The sequence below is a fragment of the Anabrus simplex genome, chromosome X (genome assembly GCF_040414725.1).
Source record: "Anabrus simplex isolate iqAnaSimp1 chromosome X, ASM4041472v1, whole genome shotgun sequence".
In the NCBI taxonomy this organism is placed as follows: Eukaryota; Metazoa; Arthropoda; class Insecta; order Orthoptera; family Tettigoniidae; genus Anabrus; species Anabrus simplex.
The window spans coordinates 164559641-164572663 of NC_090279.1; the positions used below are offsets into that span (position 1 = coordinate 164559641).

The 13023-nt window shown below is 43.8% G+C and overlaps 1 protein-coding gene across 1 annotated transcript in view; it reads right to left on the reverse strand.

Annotated features, from left to right (window-relative positions):
* The window catches only part of LOC136886746 (farnesol dehydrogenase), an 85654-nt gene that overhangs the window by 27327 nt on the left and 45304 nt on the right, over window positions 1-13023 (reverse strand). The gene's annotated exons all lie outside the window — the stretch shown is intronic.

Sequence of the window (13023 nt, forward strand, 5' to 3'; positions counted from 1 at the left end):
TAATAATAATAATAATAATTGTACCGGGCGGTACACCTCCACGCCGCTAATTCAAACCTTGCTCCAGTTGAAACCCCCCCCCACCTACTGGAAGAAGTCTGAACTTTGTCTTATGTGTTAATTTTCAAGTTACCCTGAAGATGTCACTACTTGGAAATTTTGAAGTTCTGAACTGTGTTGTTTTCGACGTATTTTTGTTTTGCTTGTAGTAAGAAGTGTGAACATTCTCTTCTAGAGGACACTACTGAAGAACTACAACGATGCACCCTAGTGCGAAGTGAAAGAACTGTTTTTTTGGAGAAAATTTAATTTCAAAAGTTTGTTCTTTGCTAAATTTCTTTCAGTCATTGTTTAAGTTGGCAATATTAACCCTTTCTTTCCCCTTGTTTTGAATTTAGCCAATCCCAAATTTCTTTAATTAATTTTCCACCAATAATGTGTTTCTTCTTCATCTTGTGTAGGGGTTTTCTTTATCCACCAATAAAATGATTGTGGGCGGGTGTTTTCCTTCCTGAAACGCCTCGAACTTTCTGCGAGAGTATATAAACTGCTGATTTTAGGGTCTCTGCGCCACTTCAGTAACATCTTTCAGTGTGTAAAGTACATAGCAGGGGGCGGGAAGCGCCTCTTCCTTCGGGCAGCAGTTCAACAACAAAGTAATGGCCGTATAATAACTTCTTTTCTTGCTAGCTCAGCAGTTTAACTCTCGGGGCGGGTCCGAAGCTTTTCCACCATGTAACTTTCCCTAAAATGTAAAGAATCTTTGTATCTATTCTCTTTCAAGCTTCATATTGGGATAGAGAGTGCTTAACCCTCTCGAGCTCCCTCTCATATTGCATTGAGGTGAACTTATTTTCACAACCGTTTCTTCCTTAACGTAATGTAAATTGTTTCCTTCTAAAAGTCACCTCTTTAGTATGGGATTAGCCCTTGCATTAACGGCCTAGTGCCAAGTAGGTTTTAAACAAAGTGTATTAGGAGCGCAAGTTCGCCTCCTCTCAAGTTGGTATTTTAGAGGCCATGTAATTAACTTTTCTCACTTAATAGGCCTCAGTAGGTTGGGTATCTTTACCCCTGTGTTTATGTCCTTAGAGGACAACTTGAAGGTGGAGTTTGGTGTGGCCTTTGATAGGCTTAATCTTTGAGAGCAGATCGCTCTTTTGAAATTTGTTTCTGCGCGCCTCGAGGAGGCTTTATGATGTAATTGGGAGCAAGTGCTCCTGGGCTTGATTGGGGTCTTCTGTCCCTTTGTTGAATTCTGTATATCGTAAAGTTGGGCTAATTGCTCAAGAATTCTGTGTCTGGCTCTCGGAGCCCAAATCCTGTAATTGTACATTCTCGATTAGTGGTTTTGCTACTCTATACCTGCCATTATTGTTATTTCTTGTTTTTTGCTAAGAAAATATAACCTTGTTAAATTTTAAATTCACTTTAATTTCGTAGCCTGAGACCTGTTCAACCCCCGCACCTTCTTTCACCTCTAACTACCACGGAAAACTCCGTAACAAGTGGTAGCAGAGCGTGGTTGAATGGGTCTCAATTTAGCCCCTTTTGACGGCTAAACATTGTTTTGATTCGAACTCTAACAATTTTCTCTGTTGCTGGAAATTTTGATTTTTTTCTTTTTCAAAATTGTTCTGTCATGCCCGGCCCTCGCGATGTTCTCCATCTCAACTATTTGCGCAAGGAGGAGTTGATCTATGAATTAACTATTAGAAATCTGCAGTCTGGAGGTACGGTTGCGGTAGACACAAACAAGCTTAGAGAGTCCCTTGATTTGCCCATTTCCATCCCCACTTTGGGAGAGAAAGAAATTGACGACTCTCTTTCCACGATCACCTAGAATACTACTGGGCTAGCATCTGTAGTTAGTTTTTTTTGACGAAAATGATCCTTCTCCTAATCAAATTAAGCGTGTGCAAGCCAGGCTATTTCATTTTTCAAATAGAGTTAACGATCTGTTGTCTCTGAAGTTGAATGACGTTCAGAGGAAGGAAGCTAGTACGTTGCTTGAAAGTATTTCTGAATTATCCAGTAAGGTTACCCAATTGTTAACTGGGGAAGTTCCTCCCAAAATCGATCAACCCACCACGGTGAATGTAGGTAGCGAGGAAGAGCCTCCTAAGGGAGAAGTCAATAGGATAACCGTTGGAGCTCAAACGATCTCTGCCCCATTGGACAACGAGTCTGAACGCCGTGCATCGTTGAATAATGTACGTTCTGAATTAACTTCTTTGCCACTGAAACCTTTACCTACTATGTCACCTGGGTTCAGCAGCTTGCCTCATCCATTGGCAATGTTGTTCAGAGGTATCTCGAAGTTTTCGGTTAACACTACCAGTGAAGTTATTTCTTTCTTAAGGTTTTTAGTTGAATTTCAGGATCATGCCCTTGTTTTTTCTCTTTCTCCATGTCAGATTTTGCAAATCATCTATCCCTATGCAATAGGTATTCTCTCAGACAAAATCGTAAGAGCCATAGCTGAACAGTCATCTATTGAAGATTTTCACGCACACTTGCTTGCAAATTTTATTCCTGCTCGCGCGAGGTCATCTCTGATTCAGAAGTACTATTATCGAGTACAGAGATTGGATGAAAATCTGGCTGATTTCATACAAGACATTAAGTTTTATACTAGGGTTTTTGCTCTTCATTTACCTGGAGATCAGATTGTACAGGCTATTGTAGAAGGAATTTCACCATCCTATAGGTCATATTTGTGTTTCGCGGCGTGCCCGCAAACCTTCTCTGAACTTGAAGCATTGGCCGTCTCAGCGGAAGGAGTTAGATACTCCGATTTCTTGCATGTCGCGAAAGAACCCCCGCCTTCTTTTAGTAATACTCGGCCTCCACCTCGCCGATCAGTCACACCTCGTAAATGTTACGCTTGCGGGTTGCCTGACCATCTTCGGAACAAGTGTCCATTGATCAAATCTAGTAGGGCAAATAATGGAGCTGGCTCATCACAAGGCTGTTTTAAATGTGGGGCTTTCTCACATATCGCCAAGAATTGCCCAAATTCAAATAGCACCCCCTCCTGCTCAACTTCTGGTGCAACTTCCACCAATGTCACTAATAATAAGTGACTAGCGGCTTCGGCTGAGTCGACTAATTCTGCTTCCCAAGGCTCAGCCCCTGGCAAACAGGTCGTAAATTCAGGGAACGTTCAGTCTTCAAATTCATCTTTTGAATGCCCCAAAGAGTGTCTTAGGATTGCGGCAGATACCCCCGCACCTGTTCCTTTTCTTAAAATTGAGTTAAATAATGAGCCTATAACAGCTCTATTAGATTCAGGCAGTGTTTGTTCAATTATTTCGGATCAATGGTATTCAAAATTGAAATCTGTTTGTAAACTACCTGACTATGGCACATCTCCTGTTCAATATGTTTCGGCTAATTCATCTCCATTAGAAATTCTCGGTTCTGTAAATGTCAAAATTCGTATTTTTTCATTTACATGGAAAATCAAATTGTTTGTGGCTAAGCACTTGTCTTGCCCCATCATATTGGGAGCCGACTTTATTTCTCACACGGGTCTTGTGCTCGATCTTCAGAGTAAGTCGTGCACATTCAAATTTGCTTCCAATTGTAAAATCCCCTTGTTAAAATGTAATTCTGCGTCATGTTCATCTATTTCGCCTACCCAGGATGAGATGTTGTTATACCTTAGACATCTACCTGAGGAGCAGGCTGATAGTATTCGTAAGTTGTGTCAGTCGTTTCCAGAGGTGTTCTCTGATACTCTTGGTGTTACTGACCTTATCGAATACAAAATTGAGGTCACGGATTCGATTCCTGTCCGTTTTCCACCTTATAGGCTATCTCCACCTAAAATGAAGGCTCTGAAAGAAATCATCGATCAGATGTTGAAGGATGGTATTATTAGGCCCTCTAAGTCGGCGTATTCTTCGCCTATTTTTCTAGTCCCGAAACCCCAAGGGGGCTTCAGGCCTGTCATTGATTATAGGGCTCTCAATCGGAAGGTGGTGTTACAATCTGTGCCCCTTCCCGACCTTCATTCTTGTTTTTCATGGTTCCGTAAGGCCAAGTTCTTCACCATCTTGGATTTGAATCAGGCCTACAATCAAATTCCCCTAGCGGAAGAGTCTAAACATCTTACAGCGTTTGCCACGGTTTGGAATTTGTATGAATACAACCGCGTGCCTTTCGGGCTCCCCACGGGAGCAGCTGTACTCACTAGGCTGCTAGATAGGGTCTTCTCCGACCTCAAATTTGAGTACTTGTATCACTACTTGGATGATGTCATCGTATTTTCGGAGACTTTTGAAGAACATCTAGATCATCTGCGTGAAGTTCTTAATCGCCTTCGTAAGGCTGGGTTAACTGTTAAGTTGTCCAAGGTTGCCTTTGCGAAGCCCTCTATGTCATTCCTAGGGCATATTGTGTCACCTGATGGTGTTGCCGTCGATCATTCTAGAACACAGGCCATCCGTGATTTTAAACCTCCCAAGGACATTAAAGGTATCGCCAGGTTCATTGGTATGGTGAATTTCTTCAGGAAGTTTATTCCTTTTTTCGCTAATAGAGCGGCGCCCTTAAACCTTCTTCGTAGGAAAGGCATCAAATTCGAGTGGGGACCTTCTCAACAAGCCTCTTTTGAATATCTTAAATTAGCTCTCTGTAATGCCCCTGTCCTTGCTATGCCTGATTTCTCAAAGAAATTCATCGTCCAAACTGACGCGTCGTCGTCAGCTGTAGCTGCAGTCCTTCTTCAAGAGACTGAACTAGGGAGGCGACCCATCGCCTATGCATCTAGGACTCTATCGGCTCAAGAAGCCAAGTATTCCATCTATGAGCTCGAAGGTTTGGCAGTCTTATTTGCCTTAGAAAAGTTCCGTCTCTATCTGGAACATGTCAGATTCGACCTGGAGACAGATAATCAAGCCTTAAGCTGGGTCTTAGGTAGGCCGCGTCGTACTGGTCGTATATCCCGTTGGGCCATCCGTATTTCTGCCTTCCAATTTGATGTTAGGCATATCCGAGGTACCGAAAATGTTGTTGCTGATGGACTCAGCCGTATGTTTTCCAACGAGGTCGAGACCCATGATCCGGTCGATAGTTCTTCACCTCCCGAGTCCAGGCTATCTGATGTTAATGCCATCTTAACAGATGCTCCCATGCTCTTTAGGGATATCGAGAAATACCAACGTGAAGATCCGACGCTGGCTCCGATAATGGAAACCCTTTCTTCTGGGGAACATGTCGTCCCTTATATTCTGAGGAATGGTGTTTTATGTTGCCCATCAAGGCATGATAAGATGATGAAGGTTGTCGTTCCAGCTGTTCTTGTACCTATGATCTTCAAGTACTATCATGAGACCCCATTAGGGGGGCATCTTGGAATTTTTAAAACTCGTGAAAAGATTCGTGAAAGGTTCATCTGGAAGGGTATGGACGGTGAAATCCGTGAACTAGTAAAAGCTTGTAAATCTTGTTTGCTTAGTAAACCAACCATGTCCACCAAGGTAGGCCATTTGTCTTCGCATCAAGCGTCGCGCCCCATGGAACGCCTGTATATTGATTATGTAGGACCCTTCCCCCAGTCAAAGGGAAATGCCAACAAGTTCATCTTTGTATGCGTAGATGGTTTTACAAGATTTTCCTGGTTATTTCCGACTAAGCTGGCTACCGCTCAGTCCACCATTACTTGCCTAAATTCTATTTTTGCCTCTTTTGGTCCGTGCCAATATATTGTGTCTGATAATGCTAAGGCGTTTACATCAAATCTTTTTCGTAAATTCTGTTTTGACTTGTCCATCTCTCATGTGACGACTTCTGCTTATTACCCTCAACCATCTCTGGCTGAACGGGTTAATCGTAATCTCAGGTCCGCGCTTATTGCCTATCATCATGAAGATCATTCTAGGTGGGACACGTCCCTGCATTGGTTAGCTTTTGCTTTGAATTCGGCGGTCCATGAATCTCACAAGTTTACTCCAGCTTCCTTGATGTTCATGTTCGTTCCCAACACGCTGCTCTCTAACCTCTGGTCTCTGAGTGACATTCTACCCGAGACAATAGATCCGGATAATATTAAAGATCTTTGGAAGAAAGCTAAAGCCAATCTTAAGGTGTCTTATGAAAAGGTTAGGGAAAGATATGATCGTGGACGGAGACCCACCAATTTGAAGGTAGGTGACCAGGTGATGGTCAAGAACTTTGTTCCCGCGGGCAAGCTTGCCCCCAGATTTCATGGGCCGTGTATCATTCTCGATTTCCTTACGCCGGTTACATTGTTATTAAGTAATCCAGCCACCGAGAGGATATTTAGGGTTCACCTGTCACAGGTGAAACCGGTGTAATTTCTGTGTTAACTTGCTTCATATTATTTTGAAAGAAATAGGAAGGTTATATTTTTTTTCTCTGAGAGGTTTCACTTTTAGGCCTTCTGCCCTTGCAATCTGTTTCCTTTAAGCGTAATTATTTTTTTGTAAACCTCCCCCGATCAGTTGAACTGCCATCCTGTCCTTGCCACGGCCATTACCACGCTCCCGTCTCCTGCTCCCCACACACTGTGGCTTATAAAATGCCATGGATATCTGCACGCCGCTGGCCCCTCAACCTCTCCACAAAGCCTGTGCCCTCAAAAAAATGATGATGGTCCAACAAAATTCTGCCGCCTAGCTTTATGTTTCAGTGCCCCCGCAGCCGCGCGGCGCCGTGCCGCGACTGGGATAGAGGAAGGGCCCCCTCTGCTCCAGCGAGGACGACAGGTGCACGGCGAGCCGGAGCCCTCCTCCCGGCCAAGGCTGATGTGCGGCGCACAACCTGTAACTGGCCCGCGACCTGCATGTTCACCGCGGGCGCGGCGTGCTTCTACTCCACTGCTCCTCTCATAGTGCGGGCGAGCGGTATCTCAGGGTACTTGAGGGGTCCGAGCGGCCGCCTTTGGACACAAGCTGCAACGGCCGGTCTGGCCATCCAACTTAATCAACATCGAAATATTTAATCAACTACATGGACATTTACTATCAGCAATTACTACACTTGGGAATTCAGCAGCAATATCTGGTGGACTTAGAAGATTTTTTTTCCTCAACTTCAAAAACTAAAATTTTCCTTCTGAATTCAACTTCTACAAACATAAAGACATTACTTCAACAGTTACTACAAGAATTTTGAAACTGGATCAGACCAAATTTAGAAAATTTTTATAAATACTTCTGCAATTAATCTCCATATCAACATCATAACTCGGACCTTGTCTTTAACGAATTTCATGTGTCACCCCTGGAGGGACTTTTGGGGGGGGGGGGGGAGGTCTGTATCGGGCGGTACACCTCCACGCCGCTAATTCAAACCTTGCGCCAGTTGAAACCCCCCCCCCTACTGGAAGAAGTCTGAACTTTGTCTTATGTGTTAATTTTCAAGTTACCCTGAAGATGTCACTACTTGGAAATTTTGAAGTTCTGAACTGTGATGTTTTCGACGTATGTTTGTTTTGCTTGTAGTAAGAAGTGTGAACATTCTCTTCTAGAGGACACTACTGAAGAACTACAACGATGCACCCTAGTGCGAAGTGAAAGAACTGTTTTTTTTGGAGAAAATTTAATTTCAAAAGTTTGTTCTTTGCTAAATTTCTTTCAGTCATTGTTTAAGTTGGCAATATTAACCCTTTCTTTCCCCTTGTTTTGAATTTAGCCAATCCCGAATTTCTTTAATTAATTTTCCACCAATAATGTGTTTCTTCTTCATCTTGTGTAGGGGTTTTCTTTATCCACCAATAAAATGATTGTGGGCGGGTGTTTTCCTTCCTGAAACGCCTCGAACTTTCTGCGAGAGTATATAAACTGCTGATTTTAGGGTCTCTGCTCCACTTCAGTAACATCTTTCAGTGTGTAAAGTACATAGCAGGGGGCGGGAAGCGCCTCTTCCTTCGGGCAGCAGTTCAACAACAAAGTAATGGCCGTATAATAACTTCTTTTCTTGCTAGCTCAGCAGTTTAACTCTCGGGGCGGGTCCGAAGCTTTTCCACCATGTAACTTTCCCTAAAATGTAAAGAATCTTTGTATCTATTCTCTTTCAAGCTTCATATTGGGATAGAGAGTGCTTAACCCTCTCGAGCTCCCTCTCATATTGCATTGAGGTGAACTTATTTTCACAACCGTTTCTTCCTTAACGTAATGTAAATTGTTTCCTTCTAAAAGTCACCTCTTTAGTATGGGATTAGCCCTTGCATTAACGGCCTAGTGCCAAGTAGGTTTTAAACAAAGTGTATTAGGAGCGCAAGTTCGCCTCCTCTCAAATTGGTATTTTAGAGGCCATGTAATTAACTTTTCTCACTTAATAGGCCTCAGTAGGTTGGGTATCTTTACCCCTGTGTTTATGTCCTTAGAGGACAACTTGAAGGTGGAGTTTGGTGTGGCCTTTGATAGGCTTAATCTTTGAGAGCAGATCGCTCTTTTGAAATTTGTTTCTGCGCGCCTCGAGGAGGCTTTATGATGTAATTGGGAGCAAGTGCTCCTGGGCTTGATTGGGGTCTTCTGTCCCTTTGTTGAATTCTGTATATCGTAAAGTTGGGCTTATTGCTCAAGAATTGTGTGTCTGGCTCTCGGAGCCCAAATCCTGTAATTGTACATTCTCGATTAGTGGTTTTGCTACTCTATACCTGCCATTATTGTTATTTCTTGTTTTTTGCTAAGAAAATATAACCTTGTTAAATTTTAAATTCACTTTAATTTCGTAGCCTGAGACCTGTTCACCCCCCGCACCTTCTTTCACCTCTAACTACCACGGAAAACTCCGTAACAATAATAATAATAATAATAATAATAATAATAGACCTACAATTACGAGAGTATCAAGCACGATTTAGAAAGGGAAGGTCATGTTCAGAACAAATTTTAAATCTAAGGAGCATAATAGCTATGAGGAAGATCAGAAACTCTAAATTTGTAATAACTTTTGTAGACTTTAAAAAGGCCTATGATTATATTGATAGAAATAATCTATTTGATAATTTGAAGGAATTTGGACCTGATAATAAAACAATTGAAAAAATAACATTAACAATTACAACATCCAAAGTATTTTTTTGGAGAACTCTCAAAACCGTTTGAAATAAGATCAGATGTACGACAGGGAGATGGTTTGCCACCTCTCCTCTTCAAATGTGCATTAGAAAAGGTAGTTCGAGAATGGAGGAAAACCATCCATACTAAAGGTGTTCAAGTAGGAAGAAATCCAAATAAAATCATTATAGATTGTTTAGCTTTCGCAGATGACAAGGCGTTAATTACATATCCATTAGATAATGCTCAAGAATAAATACGAGAATTACTGAAACAAGCGGCCAAAAATAGAATTGCAAATATCATTTGAAAAAATAAAGTTCATGACAAATATCTAAATGGGTCTCAAAGTATCACAATTAACGATAAAATAATATCTCGGACAGGCCGCTTTAAATACTTGGGAAAATACCACCTCAGCAGCTGAGGGTAAATTATGTTCGTCCAATATTCGGCTTTAAGGACAGCTTTATCACTGGCCTGCAAAACATCTTCCTTTGTGCACGGTGATGGTATAAATGCTGACAAACCAGAAGGAGTTCTTCATCTTGTAGTAGTCCACAATCACAGGTCATGTCTTCTTGTACTGTACATAGACCCACGTAACTAGGTTAGACTTACGCTCTCAAACACCTGTCCGCAGTCGACTGAGGGTCTTCCAGTCGCGATACGGAAGGCGAAAACCTGCAGGAGATTCTTCCTTTGAACTCAGGGATAGATTACGTATTTGCTGATGCCACAGTTCACGCCTTCGTTTTTCTGGACTGTCAACCCTTCCTTGACCTGAGTCTAACGGGCTGCATTTGATGGCCATAAAGGGGGTGATAAGAATCTGTTGATTGCTTCCGACTTTCAACGTCTGATGCTACTTCCCTTCTTATGTTAGGAGGGGCGATTCCTGCGATAAGATATATATATTTTCTGTTGGAGTTGGTCTCAGACACCCTGTAATTATGCGACCAGTCTCGTTAACAGCAATTACCTACTTGCTTAGCATGGGCAGAGTTTCTCCATACGGGCGATGCATATTCTGCAGCTGATAGGCAGAGGGCCAGGACAGATATGCGTAGGACATGAGGGTATGCACCCTAAGTTGTGCTTGTTAGTTTTCTCATAATGTAATTCGTAGCGCACACCTTCTGTTTGCTATTCTGACAGTGTTGCTTGAAAGATCATGTTCTGTCCAGTTTCACACCAAGGTACTTGGGTGTATAACAGTGTTCAAGGACTACTCCTCTCCATACCACGCACAGTTTTCTACTGGCCTCCTTGTTACGTAGATCAGGACCTCTCAGGGTGCATGCGCCTGGTGCATGCACTGTCCACGGTACAAAAGATGACTTCGCTTGGTTGACCAGAGTGAAGACCCCCACTCCTTGATTTGGAGCAATAGCGCTGTCTCTCTCTCTCCCCACGCCTGTCTCGCTCGCTCACCCTGTCTCCCTCTTCCTCACTTGCTCCGTAGCGCTCCAAATCCGAGCTGAGTTGAGCCGAGCTTAGCCGAGTAGCCCAGAGACGAAGCGTTCATCCGAGCCGAGCCGAGCGAGACCGATGCACTGTGCACAGGAACTCTGTACCGCTGTTTGCACGCGTGATATTTTGGGCGTTTGAGACGCCCTGACGCAGATGAAAGGCACACACTTGAGTTTTGTTCGGTCTCAAATGAATTTTCTCGTAGTATGTAGCAAGTTCTATAATATGGGAAATAATGTAGCAAGCCATCTCCGAGCTGTGTCATCCGTGGCATTGACCCCGCCATCGCCGACCGGGACATCCTGGAAGAACTACAACTGGCAGGCGTCCCCGCCCGTCGGGCGTTTCGTATCTTCAATTCCAACGGCCCGACCTTCATGGTGCGCATACAACTCTCCTCTACAGCCGACGTAGACCATCTACTCACCACCGGCGTCCCTTTTCGCGGGCGAACCTATCTAGTGGAGCCCTCTCTCTCCCCACCCCGCCCCAACCGCTCACCTACTCTTATCCCTTCTCGTAGCCCGCCGCCCGCCCCACCCCCGCAAGCTGTCCCCCTACCCGCTCCACAACCGAACTTCCTCATATGGCCCCCCCCGACACTAGACCGTCTTCGCCTACTTGCCACTTCCATTACCAACATTACCACAACCATTTACTACCTTCTCTCACAATGCTACCCTCCTCCTTACTCCAACTTTCTACCAGCATAGTTTATGTAATACAATTATGTAATTCTCTGTACATTTATGTCACTTTCTGTAATGCGCGCCTGGGATACATCGGTATTAAATAAATCAATTATCCCCTCTTCCCCTGGTGTTTGTGGGGGTTTGCCTGCGCGGGGTGCTTTGTCGGTCTTCCCTGGGTCCCGGCTTCTTGTGACAGTGCCTTTACGCCAGATTCATTAACTACTTCCCCCTCTGGTGTGTACGACACACACACCCTACACTTAATCTTCTTCACTAATTCTTTCCTTCACACGGCCGAAGAGCTCCTTTGTTGAGCTGATGGCCCGCCCCTCCTCGTATGAGGAGAGGGAATGAAATAACTTGTTTTCGCTTCGCTTCGAGTGGAAGAGTTGGCCCTAGGAGCTAAGTTGGGTTTCGCAAGCGTGCACGTTATTCTCGTACCGAAACGTGGAGGATTCCTACCAGCACTGTTTGCTGGACTAGTTGCAGTAGGTTCCCTCCTCGGTGGAGCCTGTACTGTAGCAAGAATCGTTAAAGCCGTAGAAGAGGCAAAGCATTAGTTGAAGGAGAGTGGACGACATAGTAAAACCATGGAGGCGATTGCATTGCAAGGTAAAGGAGTACACATGAATCTGACCCCCATACAAAAAAGGGATGGGCATCTGCATGTCGCCAAAAACGCCTACTAAATGCACTGCCACGCCGAGCACTAACCCATGAGGAAGTTGCCGCGTTTGCTAAACAATTAGGAATTTCTTATTTTCGTGGTTTGTTTATGCGAGATCAGTTACCTGAACACCCTCGTGACTGCGAAAGTGCCGTGATCAACTTGGACAACAGTTGTGGCTCGGTAACACATTACGTAGCCTACGTCAAACACGGAACTAAGGTGTGGTATTATGACTGTTATGGAAACTTACCTCCACCGGCAGACCTCGTAGAATACTTCGGAAGCAGTGCAGTTATTGTTTACAATACAAATTATGTATAAAAATGGAATACGCGCATGTGTGGTTGACTATGCTTAATGTCCCTATATGAATCGCAAATAGGACACAAGGGTCATCAGTGCACGAGTGGCATCCGATGCTGCAAGAACTTTCACCGTACGTGGAGAAGGACCTGAAACTACTGTGTACTTCAACCAACCGGTCGAACTTGGACATCATCCACATGGACTTGAACTAGTGTGGTTTGAAGGCTACAATAAAATCTCTAACGTGCGAGAGGGATTAAACAAGTTTTATTACGACGAGTTTGTGCTAACCCTACCTCCAGGCACATACTTGGTAGACGATGTTCGTGAACATATTGAAAACACATTGATTCAGCAGTTTCGTTTTGAGAGCTTTATTACTAACAAGCGCAAGTTCTCTCTTACAACAGGCAACGTTCCATACAAGTGTGTAATCGAATCATCTTTTAAATTCGACTTTAAATCACAACCCGACTCGCATGGGCCGAGGCTCGGATTTACGTCAAGAGAACTAGCACCGAACGTACGCCACGAGTCTGGCCAACCGACAACACTGTTGGATGATCATCACGTGACTATTACCTGTAATATTATTACGGATGTGTGCAGCTATCAAAGGCTTTCACACGCCCTGTAGGACTCTATTATCATAGAAGATGGTGGCTACACCATACGCGAGAAGCCATCTGTGGTGCTCTATCATCCCGTGACGGTAATACGAATCAGTGACAATACCCTTCGCCTTGTGAATGAACACAATTAGCGTATTAATTTTGATCCGCAATCACACGTAGCCTACAAACTTCATCTCAAGCCAGTATGAAAGAAATCTACAAAACACGGTGTGCAT